The sequence below is a fragment of the Schistocerca gregaria genome, chromosome 2, assembly GCF_023897955.1.
Source record: "Schistocerca gregaria isolate iqSchGreg1 chromosome 2, iqSchGreg1.2, whole genome shotgun sequence".
Classification (NCBI taxonomy): domain Eukaryota; kingdom Metazoa; phylum Arthropoda; class Insecta; order Orthoptera; family Acrididae; genus Schistocerca; species Schistocerca gregaria.
This window is the reverse complement of record NC_064921.1, coordinates 166,054,613-166,073,578: the sequence shown is the minus strand read 5'-3', so window position 1 is coordinate 166,073,578 and position 18,966 is coordinate 166,054,613.

The following is an 18,966-nucleotide window of genomic DNA, read 5'->3' as shown; positions in this document are numbered from 1 at the left end:
AGGCAGATGCCACATTTCTGTATTTCGGGAAAACATTTAACACGGTGCCCCATTGCAGGCTGTTAACGAAGGCTGTTAAGGAAGGCATATGGAATAAGTTCACAGATATGTGAGTGGCTTGGAGACTTGTTAAATAACAGAAGAAAATGGCTCTGAGCACTATGGGACTTAACATCTATGGTCATCAGTCCCCTAGAACTTAGCACTACTTAAACCTAACTAACCTAAGGACATCACACACATCCATGCCCAAGGCAGGATTCGAACCTGCGACCGTAGCAGTCGCACGGTTCCGGACTGCGCGCCTAGAACCGCGAGACCGCCGCGGCCGGCACGATTGGAGTAACTTTTACCTAGCGTGCACGCGTTATTGCCACCTAGTTTGCATGCTCGGATTCAGGCAATTTAGAAGTGTTGCCTGTTTTCGTGCGCCGATAATGTGTATGCTAAATCTCCTAGTTCCAGCTATTCTACTATATATCCATGCACGCTATTCACGTTTACGATCGTCGTGTTATACCCGCTAAGCACCTATGCGGTGCGGTGAGGCGAGAAGGGAAGCAGTGACGTAATCACTCGCAGCAGGACTGCGGTGACACCTATCATATATTTCAGTAAACCTACGACAGAGTACGGGGCATCGCACGCCGGCTCATGTTGGCCTGCGAGATTGGCGCCGGTGTAGCGCACGCACAACGCACACACGAGGCTGCCACACACACGCACTGGCGTGTCACAGAGTCCGGTCACGCCGCGATTTCTCCCGACTCTCACTGTCGTGCCAGCCAGAGTCCTGCTACCTGCTAGCTGCTACCTATTATCTGGTAGCTGTTGTGTTGCCCACTGCTCCTAATTGCGACGCGTTGCGTTGCACGGTAACCGCCAGGCAGTTCCGGTTCTGCGTTCCGGCCGCTGCGTCATCCTGTCCGATGACTGTCGTACTCACCCGGAACTATCCAGTCAGCTGTTGTGATTGACTCGTCCTAGCACCAACACTACGGTTGACAAGTATCTTGCTTTAGCCGGACATTTTTTTTACGGTCGTGTCTGGCGACATATATCCAAGTCGGGCCTTTGTTAGGACTTTTGGCAACGAAGTATAGAATGCAGAACGAAGGCCCTTTCCAAGCTAATGACGAAAGCGCGAGGAATCAGGAAATATGCCAAATGGGTACTGATATACCAGCAAATTCTATTCTTATGTCTGTTTCTATGCCTAGGGTTTCTTTTAAGTAAAAAAAGAATTTAGAGCAAACATGAATATTTTGTATCTAATAGCCAAAAACTACTTAAAGTCCTGGGCACGTGAATTACGCATCCAATTAAAGCACTTCCAGTGAATGGCATTAGCTATAGTTCCAACCTGGAAACAAGTAACAAAAACTATAAATATTTACATTGAAATGAATATCCATAGCTGCATACAGGCGTTGATATAAGTCAACGGGGGCAGCTGAAAATGTGTGCCGTGACCTGGTCTCGAACCCGTGATCTCCTGCTTACATGGCAGATGCTCTACCCATTCTTTTTTTTACCTTATTTTGTTCTATATTGTTCTTTTAATTTGTTCGTGGCGGACGTCCGATGACACCCGTTCAGGTTATTCGTTGATCCGTTCACTCAGTTTTTATTTATTTATTTATTTGTTACAGCGGGTAGATAAAACCTCTGACCGAACACGCTGAGCTACCGTGCCTGCGAACCCATCAGAGCCCCCGAGGACACAGAGGATAGTGCGACTGCAGTGACTTATCTCTGGCACGCCTCCTGTGAGACCCATATTCCCAACTTATTGTCCCGCACTATATTCATAGCGCCCCTGCCAATTATACTCATTACTCGCGGCTTTTTGCCGATTCCCGTAAGAGTTCGGGCACTGTTTGTGCATCCGCACAGAACAAGATGGTCAAATGGCCAGTGAGCTTTAACTATATATGAAGGTGGTATCTGTTCCGAAAGAACATCTTCATATATTTATAGTCTAGAGAAAACGTAACGGTGGATGACTAAATACTTTGACAGTGGCAAAACTTCGCGAAATTCATATAACAAAAAAAAACAGCTTATTTCATATCACAGCGCAATGAAGAATTTTATTCGGTATTAATGGAACTGGTAGTACACTGCAATTTCAGGCCATAATGCCAACGTCGAAGGGGTGTCCCCTTCAGAAACGCCCAGAGGAGAAAGGAACGCTATAAATTACAAAGTGACAAAATCACAAACATGAAGTTATTGTTGTGTCATTGAAACTTATCCTGTAAAGAATCTGACGAAATGATTTCCAAGTGAAGACAAATGGTTCAAATGCCTCTGAGCACTATAGGCCATCACTCCCCTAGAACTTAGAACAAACCTAATAAACCTAAGCACATCACTCACATCCATACCCGAGGCAGGATTCGAACCTGCGACCGTAGCGGTCGCGCGGTTCCAGACTGTAGCGCCTAGAACCGCTCAGCCACACCGGCCGGCCCAAGAAAAATAACATCCATACATATTATAAAATTTGGATTCATGTATGTGTGTGTGTGTGTGTGTGTGTGTGTGTGTGTGTGTGTGTGTGTGTGTTGTCCACGTATGCTCCTCATCTGCTCCTAAACCACTAGACCAATTTAAGACAAGCTCGCTACAGCGCGCACTCCGCAGCAGAGTGAAAATCTCATTCTAGAAACGTCCCCCATGCTGTGGCTAAGCCATGTCTCCGCAGTATCCTTCCTTCCTGGACTGCTAGTTCTGCAAGGTGCGCAGAAGAGCTTCTGTGAAGTCTGGAAAGTAGGCTACGAGATACTGGCGGAATTAAAGCTGTGAGGACGGGTCGTGAGTCGTGTTTGGGTGGCTCAGTTGGTAGAGCAATTGCCCGTAAAGGGCAAAGGTCCCGAGTTCGAGTTTCGGCCCGGCACACAGTTTTGATCTGCCATGAAGTTTCAAGCTCACTACGCACATATCTTATTGTCAGGCAACAATCGCTGTGTGTTAAGAACCACCTACCTATCGAAGGGCTGGGGGTTGGGGTAAAAAAAGGCGTAGCGCGCGACGCATGAATTCACAGAATTTATTCACCCATTATTTGAGAATGAGAGCACTTACAGACTTGCAAGAAACTGTACACATAATTTCAAACCCTTACGAAAATTTTTCTCGCTGAAAACCCCTACAAAACGACGAAAGGATATAAGCTTTCCGCCTTCTACTTTTCCGCTGTAGTAAACGTACCGCATGAAGTATAATGTTATTATTCATTACTTCTTTACCAAAAACTGTACTCAAGACACATTTTACAGACAGCAAGCACATATGGCACTGAATGTAACTGCAAAATTACATCATTGTACGAGACGTAGTTCAGGAGATATGACGTTACAAATAATGAGATGCGTGAGAAACTGCCACATTATGCACGACATCTAAATTTATTACTTCTTTGCTACTAACGCTATTAGCAACATATTTGTCAGATAGTCTCTATATATGCGTATGGCGCTGAAAGTACCTCCAAAATTTTTCACTGTACGACATATAGGTCAGGAGATATGACGTCATCAACATTAAGCACATGGCCAGACGCTACGTCCTACGGGCCTGGACGAGCAGCTGTAAATAAATACGTGGGCAATGCCAAGTTTCTCTGCTAATTATTGATAAAGTCTGTTTAAATAAGAAACAATAATACTTCTTTTGTTTTTGCCTTTGGACCGCAGCAGTGCACTGTCAGAATTGTGATTAACAGATTCAGAATCCCCCCCCTCTGTCGCTACGCCGTTGCGCCCTGCCCTCCCCCTCTCTTCCCCTCCTTAGCTGTCTGCGTCCAATGTTATTCACGTCACAGTACGCAGAAGTTTTGTAAATGTTTGCGAATCCTGTAAATGAGGCGCGGTGTTCACCTACTGGGGTGCGGGCAACCGCCTAAGGACTACATCCTGGCTAACCGGCACACAGAGCTAGTGTTAATTAATCATCGATAAACTATCGATTAATCGATGGTGTCTGCACTACTGACACTATCGGTAGCCTGTTTCGATAGTCAAAGCTTCGATAATGTAATTCTTTTTTAACTAGCTCCTCAAAAATTGTCGCATCCTATTATGTACATGGCGTGTTGAGTGCAGATGAATAGTAGATTGCATGGAGGTATTTAATCAACATCAAATATGGTAGCTCCATAGCTAGTCTTTGCTGCTTATAAATTTATGTTGTTAATAGATTGGCTGCCGTGTGGGAGGCGACATGAGAGAGGGAATTTTCTTTTCTGTCTTCCAGTGATGACAACTCACGGTTGTGTGCATCTCGTACCGACCAGATACTTATGGTATCACACGTAAATAACATGTATTCATGAATAACAATTATACAGACTGCCATCTTCAGATGTGTGAGCATACTTACAAACAGCATGGAATGCAAATGTAAATAAAACTGTTGCAATACAATACGGTTAGTAGAGGAAAAGATGGCATTTTAAAGATTTGTTAAGCGCCTGTAAGTGTACTGCATAATGCTTTTTAAAATAAATTCTATTATTATCGTTATTAATTAAACACACCCGCTATCGTCCTCTGCTGTTTCTACGTCCTTATTGTACTTACAGGTATTTTCAGTTATACATGTTAATGTACAAGGTGATTCGAAAACACAAAACACTGACGCAGTCCTAACGCCCCTGCATCACTTCCGCTTTTGTAAAAGCACAAATATCGTTCATATATTAACTGCCCGCGTTGTGTTCACTTAGTGATGCTTGTTCCTTAAGGACTCACAAGTTCCCGCAAAACTGAACGCAGTAAAAGCACAACCTGTCGCGTGTCGAATTTTTTATTTGTATGGTGGCTGGACATAACCAGTAAAATATATAGACAGCTGTATTTACATACGATCTGCCTTCAAATTATTGCATCACATATTCGTTAGCAATGCAGATGAAATGTGGATGTGTCAGTGGATATGAGCCAAAAACAAATCTCTTCTTGCCCAGAGTTGACGGTGGGAACGTTTTTGCAAAAACTCCTAATCCTGTTGATATTTCTTAAGCTCTGGCCCGTTCATGTTGCAATCCCTTGTTTGATACTTGTGCAGCGGGTGAATTAACTCACCATTATTTTTATTTTTTGAGCTTTCTGTGACCTGATTAATAATTTTTCGAGTGTCACGAGGCGGAATGCTGCTCCTAAATCTTCCAGTCCCTTGGGGTATCGTAGGAGAAGGCTTCAATGTGCCAAGAATGGCTTTTTTGTCACTCATTTCGTTATTAAAACGTCACACAACAACAGGACTATTCTTCGTCAAGCAACTATAGTGCCACACCTGTTGAATCGCTGTCATTGGCAGCAGTGAGATAAAGAGCACAGCTGTTACAAAGTGTTCGGAATGGTGCCGACGTGAAACGATCAATACTTTTCTCGCGACACCAATAGTCTCTGTTGGCCCAAAAAGTCTCGCGCTTCCTAGATTATTTTCTTTACGTAAGAAGTGCATAAATAGAGTTTTCTGTTATTGTTTTGAAAATGAATCGTAAAAATCAGTCGTCTGTGTGGAATTGTTTCTAGAAAGTGGGGATAATAGTCAGTTCATATGCATTAAACATTATAAGCATTCAGGGAATATGACTAATTTAAGAGATCACTTAAAAAGAAAGCGTGGTGAAAAACTAGGAAACCGTGGATTAGTAATAGAACTGAAAGGTGAAGAATCAACTTGTAAGCTAGATCAACTCCAAGAGGTGCAATCAAAAAATCTGAGAAGCTCTATAAAAAATTATTTTAACAGAAGTCAGTTGTACGAAGTCAGTTCAAAAGTTTAAAAAAAAAAACTTGCTTCTCTTTATGTGTAAATGTTCGCTATTGACATGCTGCCGTTCATATGGTGACCAGACGCAGTTGTTTAAAAAGGAGGACAAACAGCTTCAAAAAGGAGGACAAAGGAAGAAAAAGAAGGGCACATCAAGCGAGTGAACTGCAGATGAGGATACCACCCTTCAGCTTTGAACAAGTCACATGACTGCCGGAAATTACCGTTAAAATTAGTAGTTAATTGTTACTGATGGTCAGTGGTGGTTAACTGAGCAATATAAAAAAAATTAAAAACATTGATTGTGGTGACAGTGTGGCGTCAATTGTTTTGTTATGTCAACAACACGGAATTGTTAACAAAGCGAAAAACGTAAGACCATTCACCTCCCTTCATTCGACGCACCGCTACCAACATCTACAATTCAAGCACCAGCTGACGACATATAAGCTGCACTGTAACCTTCCAAATAGAAATAAATTGAATGACTATGAAACAATGAAATAAAACCATGACAGTTAATCTGTCGAGTTATTTCTTACCTTTATTGGCCACTGAGACGTACGAGCCAGCTCCACATATATTACATTCCGCTTCAAATTCATTTCTCCCTTTCTTAAAGCCGGATATTTGCAGGAAAGGACATCAGAAAATGTACACTTTCGTTTAGGCCTAGCCAAATATTTTACGTAACTCGCTCGGTTAAATATTACACTCACAAATCACACGTGCACTACAGGAAGCCAAGCCAATACAAAGCGAAGGTACGAAACGAAAATTTTTAATAATCGATATTTGCATTCACTTATAGGTAGATCCTGGTGCCACCTACTAACACCGCCTCCGTGCGTGTTTATCACGAAGGCTGTCCAATAGTTAAAGTATTTAAGAAAAAAGCACTAGAACAGGACGAATTGTAAATTTAACTGTATTACGCTCAACTCTGCGATAAAGCCGGACACTGTAAAAAACCGGCCGGACCCCGGACAAAGGCCGGCCGCTGGTGGCCGAGCGGTTCTGGCGCTACAGTCTGGAACCGCGCGACCGCTACGGTCGCAGGTTCGAATCCTGCCTCGGGCATGGATGTGTGTGATGTCCTTAGGTTAGTTAGGTTTAAGTAGTTCTAAATTCTAGGGGACTTATGACATCAGCAGTTGAGTCCCATAGTGCTCAGAGCCATTTGAAACGTTTTGGAAGCCGGACAAAGAGCTGAAAAGGAGGACATGTCCGGATTAATCCGGACGTCTAGTCACCATAGCCGTTCAGAACTTCCGACCATCAAGATTTGAAAAAAACTGTTCGTGACTTAGACAGCAGATGTGAGTTGTCAGATAAAACCACACTCAAATGATCACTGATCCATGCTGAGTTACGATTCATTCTTGTGATTAGTACATGCCATTACAAATCAAGTCGCTATAGCTTATAAAGTTTTTCTTAGCTGCTTTACCCGCCACCCCCCTCTCCTCTTGCCGGTAGAATTCTGAAGCTTTCGTGACTTTTGTGTTCTGTTTATGGACACTGCCAACCGCAATAAATAATTTAATAACTGCCTTACAACGGGCTTATTTTCTTATTCTTTACTATAAATATGCAACGCATTTGAACATGGATATCTCTATAATGTGCTTTCTCAAAACATTGTTACCTCTGTGCACCATTTATGGTATACCGCACAAAGTTTACACTTGACAGTGTGCACGATAACAGCGTAACAAGTGAGAAATGAAAATGGACCCCAACACCATCTGAACCAAAATTAGTACAGCGTAGCAAAATAATAAGCTGGGCGTGACGTTACAATTACTGTGCTGCTGTCTTCCGAGTACATAAACAAGGTGCTTTGGTGTGACAGTGTGCACGATAACAGCGTAACAAGTGAGAAACGAACATGGACCCCAACACCATCTGAACCAAAATTAGTACAGCGTAGCAAAATAATAAGCTGGGCGTGACGTTACAATTACTGTGCTGCTGTCTTCCGAGTACATAAACAAGGTGCTTTGGTGTGAGATTTATAGGGCAGTGCTTCCACTGTGTTTGCGAATGGGAACAGAATTAAAACTTTCGGTGCTTATAGTATGGTGTAATATTAATGCATATCTTTTGCCAATAAAGACTAACCATAGTAAGTTGTAAATGTATGTCATAATAAGCGAATCGGAACTTTTTAATCGTAACGGAAAAGTTTTAGCTATTGTGTAATGGTCGCTGTTGTATCGCAAATGCAGTGAAGCTGACAAAACTTTAGATCAGGATCTGCCAAGTGCAATCTTTAAGTGGTCCGGATATATTATAGGAATACATCGGCATGATGGGTGAGGGTGCCAGCATTGCTGTCTCTCTCCACACCTTTCCTTACGCTTCAGTACGGTTATACTCTTTATACTGGTCCGTGCGCTTCCCTCGTCGAAAGGCGAAACTGAGTAGAAAACTTCTACAAGCTATACTCCTTGTGTCGACTGCATTAGGAACACAAGTGCTGCCGACCTCAACAATGTAGCAGCTGTAGCAGTGTAGTAGAGAGATGGCGGTATTGTTTTGTATTGAGTGTCAACTCAGAATAAACATAATGATCGACGAAGCCACTCCTGGGCTCTTCATTGCGGTTCCATTACATCTCGCAATTCCAGTATGTACACTACTGGCCATTAAACCACCACGAAGATGACGAGCTACAGACGCGAAATTTAACCGACAGGAACACGATGCTGTGATATGCAAATGATTAGCTTTTCAGAGCATTCACACAAGGTTGGCGCCAGTGGCGACACCTACAACGTGTTGACATGAGGAAAGTTTCCAACCGATTTCTCATACACAAAGAGCAGTTGACCGGCGTTGCTTGGTGAAACGTTGTTGTGATGCCTCGCGTAAGGAGGAGAAAAGCGTACCATCACGTTTCCCTCATTGATAAAGGTCGGATTGTAGCCTATCGCGACATTGCTGCTAGCGTTGGTCGAAATCCAATGACTGTTTGCAGAATATGGAATGGGTGGGTTCAGGAAGGTAATACAGAACGCCGTGCTGGATCCCAACGGTCTCGTATCACTAGCAGTCGGGTTGACAGGCATCTTATCCGCATGGCTGTAACGCATCGTGCAGCCACGTCTCGATCCCTGAGTCAACACATGGGGACGTTTGCAAGAGAACATCCATCTGTACGAACAGTTCGACGACGTTCGCAGCAGCATGGACTATCAGGTCGGAGACCATGGCTGCGGTTACCATTGACGCTGCATCACAGACAGGAGCGCCTGCGATGATGTACTTACGGCGAATCTGGGTGCATGAATGGTAAAACGTTATTTTTTCTGATGAATCCAGGCTCCGTTTACAGCATCACGGTGGTCGCATCCATGTTTGGCGACATCGCGGTGAACGCACATTGGAAGCGTTTATTCACATCGCCATACTGGCTTATCACCCGGCGTGATGGTATGTAGTGCCATTGGTTACACGTGTCGGACACCTCTTGTTCGCATTGTTGGCACTTTGAACAGTGGACGTTACATTTCAGATGTGTTACGACCCGTGGCTCTACCCTTCATTCGATCCCTGAGAAACCCTACATTTCAGCAGGATAATGCAGGAAGCAGTGGTTGGGAAAGGAGTGAGACAGGGTTGTAGCCTCTCCCAGATGTTATTCAATCTGTATATTGAGCAAGCAGTAAAGGAAACAAAAGAAAAATTCGGAGTAGGCATTAAAATTCATGGAGACGAAGTAAAAACTTTGAGGTTCGGCGATGACATTGTAATTCTGTCAGACACGGCAAAGGACTTGGAAGAGCAGTTGAACGGAATGGACAGTGTCTTGAAAGGAGCATATAAGATGAACATCAAGAAAAGCAAAACGAGGATAATGGAATGTAGTCCAATTAAATCGGGTGATGCTGAGGGAATTAGATTAGGAAATGAGACACTTAAAGTAGTAAAGGAGTTTTGCTATTTAGGAAGTAAAATAACTGATGATGGTCGAAGTAGAGAGGATATAAAATGTAGACTGGCAATGGCAAGGAAAGCGTTACTGAAGAAGAGAAATTTGTTAACATCGAATATAGATTTAAGTGTCAGGAAGTCATTTCTGAAAATATTTGTTTGGAGTGTAGCCATGTATGGAAGTGAAACATGGACGATAACTAGTTTGGACAAGAAGAGAATAGAAGCTTTCGAAATGTGGTGCTACAGAAGAATACTGAAGATAAGGTGGATAGATCACGTAACTAATGAGGAGGTATTTAATAGGATCGGGGAGAAGAGAAGTTTGTGGCACAACTTGACTAGAAGAAGGGATCGGTTGGTAGGACATGTTTTGAGGCATCAAGGGATCACAAATTTAGCATTGGAGGGCAGTGTGGAGGGTAAAAATCGTAGAGGGAGACCGAGAGATGAGTACACTAAGCAGATTCAGAAGGATGTAGGTTGCAGTATGTACTGGGAGATGAAGAAGCTTGCACAGGATAGAGTAGCATGGAGAGCTGCATCAAACCAGTCTCAGGACTGAGGACCACAACAACAACAATGCACGACCGCATGTTGCAGGTCCTGTACGGGCCTTTCTGGATACAGAATATGTTCGACTGTTGCCCTGGCCAGCACATTCTCCAGATCTCTCATCAGTTGAATACGTCTGGTCAATGGTGCCCGAGCAACTGGCTCGTCACAATATGCCAATCACTACTCTGGAAGAACTGTGGTATCGTGTTGAAGCTGTACCTGTGCACGCCATCCAAGCTCTGTCTGACTCAATGCCCAGGCGTATCAAGGCCGTTATTACGGATAGAGTTGGTGGTTCTGGGTACTGATTTCTCAGGATCTATGCACCCAAATTGCGTGAAAATGTAATCACATGTCAGTTCCAGTGTAATATATTTGCCCAATGAATACCTGTTTATCACCTGCGTTTCTTCTTGGTATTGCAATTTTAATGGCCAGTAGTGTAGTTCATACCATATCTGCTGCAGGTCATCAGCACGCATGCACGTGTAACATTACAGTATTCCATGGCAGACCAGTAAACATTTCCCCTGTCGCATCACTATTCCTAGGAGTTACCTTCCTCCTCCTCCACCTCTTCTTCCTGTTCCTGCTTTCCCCGTGAAGCTCAACTTAGCGTCGACAAGTAGTGTATAGGCTCGCTCGTTATGAGAATAATTTTTTATATATGAAAGTAATTTTTCAAATAACAAGACTTTGAAATTTTTTTTTGAGAATATTATGCAAAATTTCGGATATATTGATTGCTTGTTGATTATTTCAAAATTACATATTTTCAGGTAATCAAGAAGATCTTACTAGAATACAATATTCGTGACAAAACAGCAGGATTGGTTACAGAAAACGCTGCAGTTGTGAAAAAAACTGACGAAACTTCAAGTATTCGACATTCACCCTGTTTTGCCCACTACATCAACTTAACATTACGAGGTTATTTCAAAGCAGAAACATTTTCCAAACTTTTACTGAAAACAAAGTCTGTTGTGAATTTCTTTCACAACTCTACTCTAGCGAGTGACAAGCTGCGCAATGTCCAAAAAAGAGCAAAAAGAAAAAAATGAAACTGATACGGGAGCTGCTGAATATGGAATAGCTCATACTACATGCCCAAAAGCATTTTGTAAGCTCGAAGTGAGCTAGCGATTGCGATCAATGAAAGGTTTAATAGCATAGCTTTCCCCTCTCAGTAGAAAATTACTTGCCTGTACAAGAGATAATAGGTCCTCTTGAACCTTCATACATCAATGCTTCCTTAATTACACCTCTTATACGAGTTATTTCTGCAAAGTTGACAGACTTGGAAAGTATATTAATAACTAATGAAGCACGATATGTTCTGAATGCTTTGATGAAATCAGTCAATGAAGGACTGATATCGTTTAGGAAACGGACTGTTAATATGCTTGTGACATTATTAGGTCCTAGGTTTGAAAAACGTGGTTTCAGGACATTTCGAAAGGCAGACAACGCTGCACAATTACTTCAGGAAGAGAATACTGCTATCATCGCATCAACACCAAGAATAATAGCTGAAACAGAAACATCCATGAGAAGTGCCAATGCGTCTGCTGATACTTATACCAGTTTGAAATCGGATGATCTACGTTTTCTGCCCAGTCAACAACAGTGTAATGTCGATGTCGCTACACCAGGCAGTGATTCCATAACTGACCCACGTCAGTATTCTGAAAAACTTGTAACTGACAAGCGTGCTTGTGTATTAGAATATTGGGCAAAATATAATTAGTATGTTGCGTGTCATGGTCACTAAATATTTACGCTTTCCAGCGACTTCAGTTTCGGCAGAGAGCATTTTCTCCGAGGAAGGAGAAATAATTAATGATAAACGCAACAGACTAAACAAAAGAAATTTAAATACCTACCTTTTTATTAAACGAAATTTGCATATCTTCTAATGTTGTATTTTAAACAACAGACTACAGGACCACAATTTAGATACCTTAATTTTTATAAAACGACATTTGCATATATTATACTGTTGTATTGTAAACAATAAAAACTCAAAGAAAGTTACTTTTCACCTGAAATACCTGGACATAACAATCGATCGGTAATCGATACATTGATGATCTTTCGAAATACTATCGATAACATCGATGCATCAACTACCGATGTTTAGGTAACACTAGAGCGAGCTCCACCGTTAGTCCGGCGGACGGATTCGACCCGGAGCCGACGCAAATCTCCGTCACGGAATCGGCGCTGTGACACGCACGGCTATCTAGGTGCGTAGAAAGATTTATACTCATCTGCCGATTGTTGTTATTTCTTTATAAGTCTAATTGAAAAAACTAAGGCTAGCAAATATCTTTTCGCTTTCCGTCCCAGAAGAATACTTAATTGTTTACTTTGTTTAATGAAGGACGTTTTGTTTTCTTGACATAATTTTATCTTACAAAGAAGACAGTAGTCAAAGAGACGGAGCACTTAGGTCCACACACATTATTGCCAAATTTCAAGACTGATTTTTCAGTTCAAGCACGCTTAACACTGAGATCGCGATAAACGATTGAACATACCCAAGGACTATATTCTCATTTAACATCTGTATCTACGTCTACATACAGGGTGTTTCAAAAATGACCGTTATATTTGAAACGGCAATACAAACTAAACGAGCAGCGATAGAAATACACCGTTTGTTGCAATATGCTTGGGACAACAGTACATTTTCAGGCAGACAAACTTTCGAAATTACAGTAGTTACAATTGTCAACAACAAATGGCACTGCGGTCTGGGAAACTCTACAGTACGATATTTTCCACAGATCCACCATGCGTGGCAATAATATGGCGTCGTCTCTGAATGAAATTACCCGAAACCTTTGACAACGTGTCTGGCGGAATGGTTTCACATGCAGATGAGATGTACTGCTTCAGCTGTTCAATTGTTTCTGGATTCTGGCGGTACACCTAGTCTTTCAAGTGTCCCCACAGAAAGAAGTCACAGGGGTTCATGTATGGCGAATAGGGAGGCCAACCCGCGCCGCCTCCTGTATGTTTCGGATAGCCCAAAGCAATCACACGATCATCGAAATATCCATTCAGGAAATTAAACACGTCGGCCGTGCGATGTGGCCGGGCACCATCTTGCATAAACCACGAGGTGTTCGCAGTGTCGTCTAAGGCAGTTTATACCGCCACAAATTCACGAAGAATGTCCAGATAGCGTGATGCAGTAATCGTTTCGGATCTGAAAAATGGGCCAATGATTCCTTTGGTAGAAATGGCGGCCCAGACCAGTACGTTTTGAGGATGCAGGGACGATGGGACTGCAACATGGGGCTTTTCGGTTCCCCATATGCGCCAGTTCTGTTTATTGACGAAGCCGTCCAGGTAAAAATAAGCTTCGTCAGTAAACCAAATGCTGCCCACATGCATATCGCCGTCATCAATCCTGTGCACTATATCGTTAGCGAATGTCTCTCGTGCAGCAATGGTAGCGGCGCTGAGGGGTTGCGGCGTTTGAATTTTGTATGGATAGAGGTGCACACTCTGGCGCATGAGACGATACGTGGACGTTGGCGTCATTTGGACCACAGCTGCAACACGGCGAACGGAAACCCGAGGCCGCTGTTGGATCACCTGCAGCACTAGCTGCGCATTGCCCTCTGTGGTTGCCGTACGCGGTCGCCCTACCTTTCCAGCACGTTCATCCAGTCCGTTGAAATTTTTCAAACAGATCCTTTATTGTATCGCTTTTCGGTCCTTTGGTTACATTAAACCTCCGTTGAAAACTTCGTCTTGTTGCAACAACACTGTGTTCTAGGCAGTGGAATTCCAACACCAGAAAAATCCTCTGCACGTTGTGAACAGCACACGCTTACAGCAGAAAGACGACGTACAGAATGGCGCACCCACAGATTGCGTTGTCTTCTATATCTTTCACATCACTTGCAGCGCCATCTGTTGTTGAAAATTGTAACTACTGTAATTTCGAAAGTTTGTCCGCCTGAAAATGTACTGTTGTCCCAAGCATATTGCAACAAACGCTGCTCGTTTAGTTTTTATTGCCGTTTTAAATATAGCGGTCATTTTTGAAACACCCTGTACATACACCGCGAGCCACAGTACGGTGCGTGGCGGAGGGATCCCTGTATCAATACTTGTCATTTCCTTTCCTGTTCCACTCGCAAACAGAGCGAGGGAAAACCGATTCTCTGTGTGCCCCCATATGAGCGCTAATTTCTCGTATCTTATCTTCGTGGTCCTTACGCGGAATGTACGTTGGCGGCAGTAGAATCGTTCGGCAGTCAGCTTTAAATGCCGTATCTCTGAATTTTTCTCAATAGCGTCGCCTTCCCTCCAGGGATTCCCACTTGATTTCCCGAAGCATTTGCGTAACACTTATGTCTTGTCCGAAACTGCCGATAACAAATCTAGCAACCCGACCTGGTACGGATCCAAACACTCGAACAGTACTCAAGAACAGGTCGCACCAGCGTTCTATATACGGTCTTCTTTACGGGTGAACCACTCTTCCATAAAATTCTCCCAATAAAACGAAGTCGACCATTCACCTTCCCTACCACAGTTTTCACATGCTCGTTCCACCTCATATCGCTTTGCAACATTATGCCTAGATATTTAAACGACTTCAGTGTCAAGAAGGATACTATTAACACTGTATCCCAACACTACAGGATTGATCTTCCTACTCATCCGCATTAACTCACATTTTTCCACATTTAGGGCTAGCTGCCATTCGTCACACCTACTCGAAATTTTGTCTGAGTTGTCTTGTATCTTCTTACAGTCAGTCAACATAAACACGTTGCCGTATACCACGGCGCCATCAACAAACAACCGTAGACTGCTGCAAATCCTATCCGCTAAATCATTTATGTATATAGAGAGTAATAGCGGTCCTATCACACTTCCCTGTAGCACTATTGACGATATCCTTATCTCTGATGAACACTCGCCATAGAGGACAACGTACTGGGTTCTATTATTTGCCCGCATCTCGTGGTCGTGCGGTAGCGTTCTCGCTTTCCGCGCCCGGGTTCCTGGGTTTCGATTCCTGTCGGGGTCAGGGATTTTCTCAGCCTCGTGATGGCTGGGTGTTGCGTGTTGTCCTTGGGTTAGTTAGGTTTAAGTAATTCTATGTTCTAGGGGACTGATGACCATAGATGTTAAGTCCCATAGTGCTCAGAGCCATTTTCTTCTGTTATTTAACAAGTCTCCAAGCCACTCACATATCTGTGAACTTATTCCATATGCCTTCCTTAACAGCCTTCGTTAAGAGCCTGCAATGGGGCACCGTGTTAAATGTTTTCCCGAAATACAGAAATGTGGCATCTGCCTGTTGCCCTTCATCCATAGTTCTCAGTACATCCTGTGAGAAGAGGGCAAGCTGCATTTGGCATGAGCGATGCTCTCTAAAACCACGCCGATTCGTGCACATAAGCTTCTCTGTTTCAAGAAAGTTTTTATATTCGAACTGAGAGTATCTCCAAGGATTCTGCAGCAAACAGAAGTTAGGGATGTTGCTCTGTAATTTTGCGAGTCCGTTCTTCTACCCTTCATATACTGGAGTTACCTGCGCTTTTCTCCAATCGCTTGGGACTTTTTCCTAGGCGAGAGATTCACGATAAATGCCAGCTAGGTAAATGGACAATACGGTAGAGTAGTCTTTGTAAAACCGAAATGCCGGCCGCGGTGGTCTCGCGGTTCTAGGCGCACAGTCCGGAACCGTGCGACTGCTACGGTCGCAGGTTCGAACCCTGCCTCGGGCATGGATGTGTGTGATGTCCTTAGGTTAGTTAGGTTTAAGTAGTTCTAAGTTCTAGGGGACTAATGACCACAGCAGTTGAGTCCCATAGTGCTCAGAGCCATTTGAACCATTTTTTAAAACCGAATTGGGATTCCATCCGGGGTGAACTACAAAGCTTAGCAAGAAAATACCTAAGGACTACATTGTTATTTAACGCAGGCAGTCTGGCTTTTGCGACAAAAGGTCTGGCTAAACATAACGGCGAGTACAGCTTTTCTCTTTCTGAATGTGACAATTCTATCTGCAACCAAAAAGACTTGAGATGTTGGGCGCTTTCTGTCTACGGTGAACGTACCTGCTTACTTGGTTTGTCGGGTTCCGTGTGCAGCGCACCAAAAAGGCTCCACAGGACGTTATTTTCCAACGTAAAATCTGCGACACAGCCTGCACCACTCTCCTGGACGCCTTGACTTGTGTGAATCTGGTCGATTTTAGATGTAGTAAACGATAATCAAGAGTGTAGTTTATGAATCAGCCGAGACCTCCCTCGTATCCATCAGAACTTATTCTGATGTTTAATTTTTTTTAACTGTGTACTTTTAACGGCACGATGTTTCCAGATTCGCTTCATTTGAGGAAGAATATGATAAGAAAGAAAATTATTTTCTATAATCAATGCCAGAAGTCACCGTAATATTCAGTTGTTGACTTTGTTCACATCCCAGACAACGAACTACGATAGTAGTTAATCAGATAGTCAACAATGTCGGTATTAGCAAACCAAAACTCCTATACCGTTGGTTTCTGCTCTAGAACCTATACTTGAAATTAAAGGTTTTCAAGTTTCATATACCCTGGAAATATTGAGGTCGGCATATGTATTTTTCATGCTCTTTCGGCTATAGCTCATTCCAGTATTTTAATAATCAAAATACTGTTTTGCAAATGAGTCTTTCCCAAGTATCACAAAAAAATTCCCACCTATTAAAATTCAGTCTTTTTTAGCAATTTGTAACACGTTGATTATAATTCTCAGAGTAGTCACAACGAAAATAATCTTCCCGCAGACACAGCAGATAGTACGTTAGTAGTTAGTTTCACAAATCGACTGTGTTTATTTTCAGCAGAGATATGCAGTGGAATACCACGTTATTGGTGGCTTGAAAAACAACCCGTGAACTACACACGAGTTCTCCAAAATGACAAGCGCAAATCAGATTTTCACTTAGAGACACGAGATAAGACTTCAGCGCGATAATATTTGTAATAGTAATTTGTATTTTTGACGTTCTACATGCACTTAATCTTTAAAGGGATCTACCAATAGACATAACTATTCACATGTCCAAGCAGCCATGATGTTCCCTCTATTGAAACGAGACACTACCTATATGTGACGAAAGTGGCGCCCTTCCATGTCATTGGTTGACTTTCGAATGCGCGCTCAGAATATTTGTCGTGCTTGATATTTCTCCGCACGTTCGGAAAGACTTCGCAACGTGTTTTTCCACGCTCAGACATCATAAATGCATCACGTAGCACGTTGACGTTCGAAGTCACGGTCCGCGTGAGGGCAGTTTAACCTGGTTTTCAGTAATACTGGTGCACGCTTAGAAGTAATCTCTCAGATCACATAGTACGTGCGCATCACCGTGATTTGATTTTGCATCTGGTGCGTGAACCACGCAGATTTCTTTGTTTCCTGACACAATCCACTCCGTCAGACACATGAGTATCGATCGGGGTGCACAACACAAATTGATTTGCAATGTAAGGCTTACGTCTGCCCATAAGTTGACACACACAGAAACACACACACACACACACACACACACACACACACACACACACAAACGATCACAGGGTGAATCACCTTAAAAAAAAAACATCTGAGGTCATCAGTCCCCTAGACTTAGAACTACGGAAACGTAACTAACCTAAGGACATCACACACAGCCATGCCCGAGGCAGGATTCGAACCTGCGACCGTAGCAGCCGCGTGGTTCCGGACTGAAGCACCTAGAACCAATCGGTCACAGTGGCCGGCAGTCATCTAAAACTTGCACCGGAAATGGAAAGTGCTATTGATGTGTGGTATTCATAGAATGGATTAGTAGTCAGGAGCTCGTACTGTTAGCCAATCTACAAATTGTAATAATGCTTAGAAAGTGTATTTTTTGCACAAACATGCACTTTTCACTGAAACAAAAACTAAAAATAGGGTAAATTAGAATGTCAGTGGTGTTTGTTGTAGGATCCTATTGCGAGATGTTTACGAGATATCGCACAAGATTTTCAAAAGTTACCACACTTACCCTTGTACAATACCTGTGGCAGCACACACTAAAGAACAACAGAAGTATATACACTAGTTATGTGGATTTTGACCAGCAACGAATCAATTGACCATCACAAGTTATGTTCAAAGTGACCACCGGCAGTGGCAATGCATGCTTACAGTCTGGTTTGGAACGACTGCAGCACGCATGGTAGAATTTCAGCGGAGATGTCCGAGCAGGCTGCGGTAATACGTAGTTGCGTATCATCGGATGTAATTGCTATCTATAGACAGCATCTTTCAGCTATTTCCACAGCAATAAGTCTAAAAGTGTCGAATCCGGGAAACGGGCTGGCCAAGGTACAGGTTCTTTGCGTCAGTCCAACAATTTGCAAACAATTCGTGAAGACACACTGCATTACTTCGAGCGCTATGGGCTGCACATCCATTATGTTGGTACTGCAGATTCCTTCTAGAATGCAGGGGAACGTTTTCTAGCGTCCGTGTAATATGGACTGATAGGAGGCTGCGATATTGTGCGTGTTCACTGATCTGTCTATGAAAATTGGGCCTATGTGTTGGTGATTCACCATCCCACAGAATACGTTTACACTCCATGGACGCTGACGTTACACCTGACGAAGCCAACAGGGATCGTCAGCAGACCAAT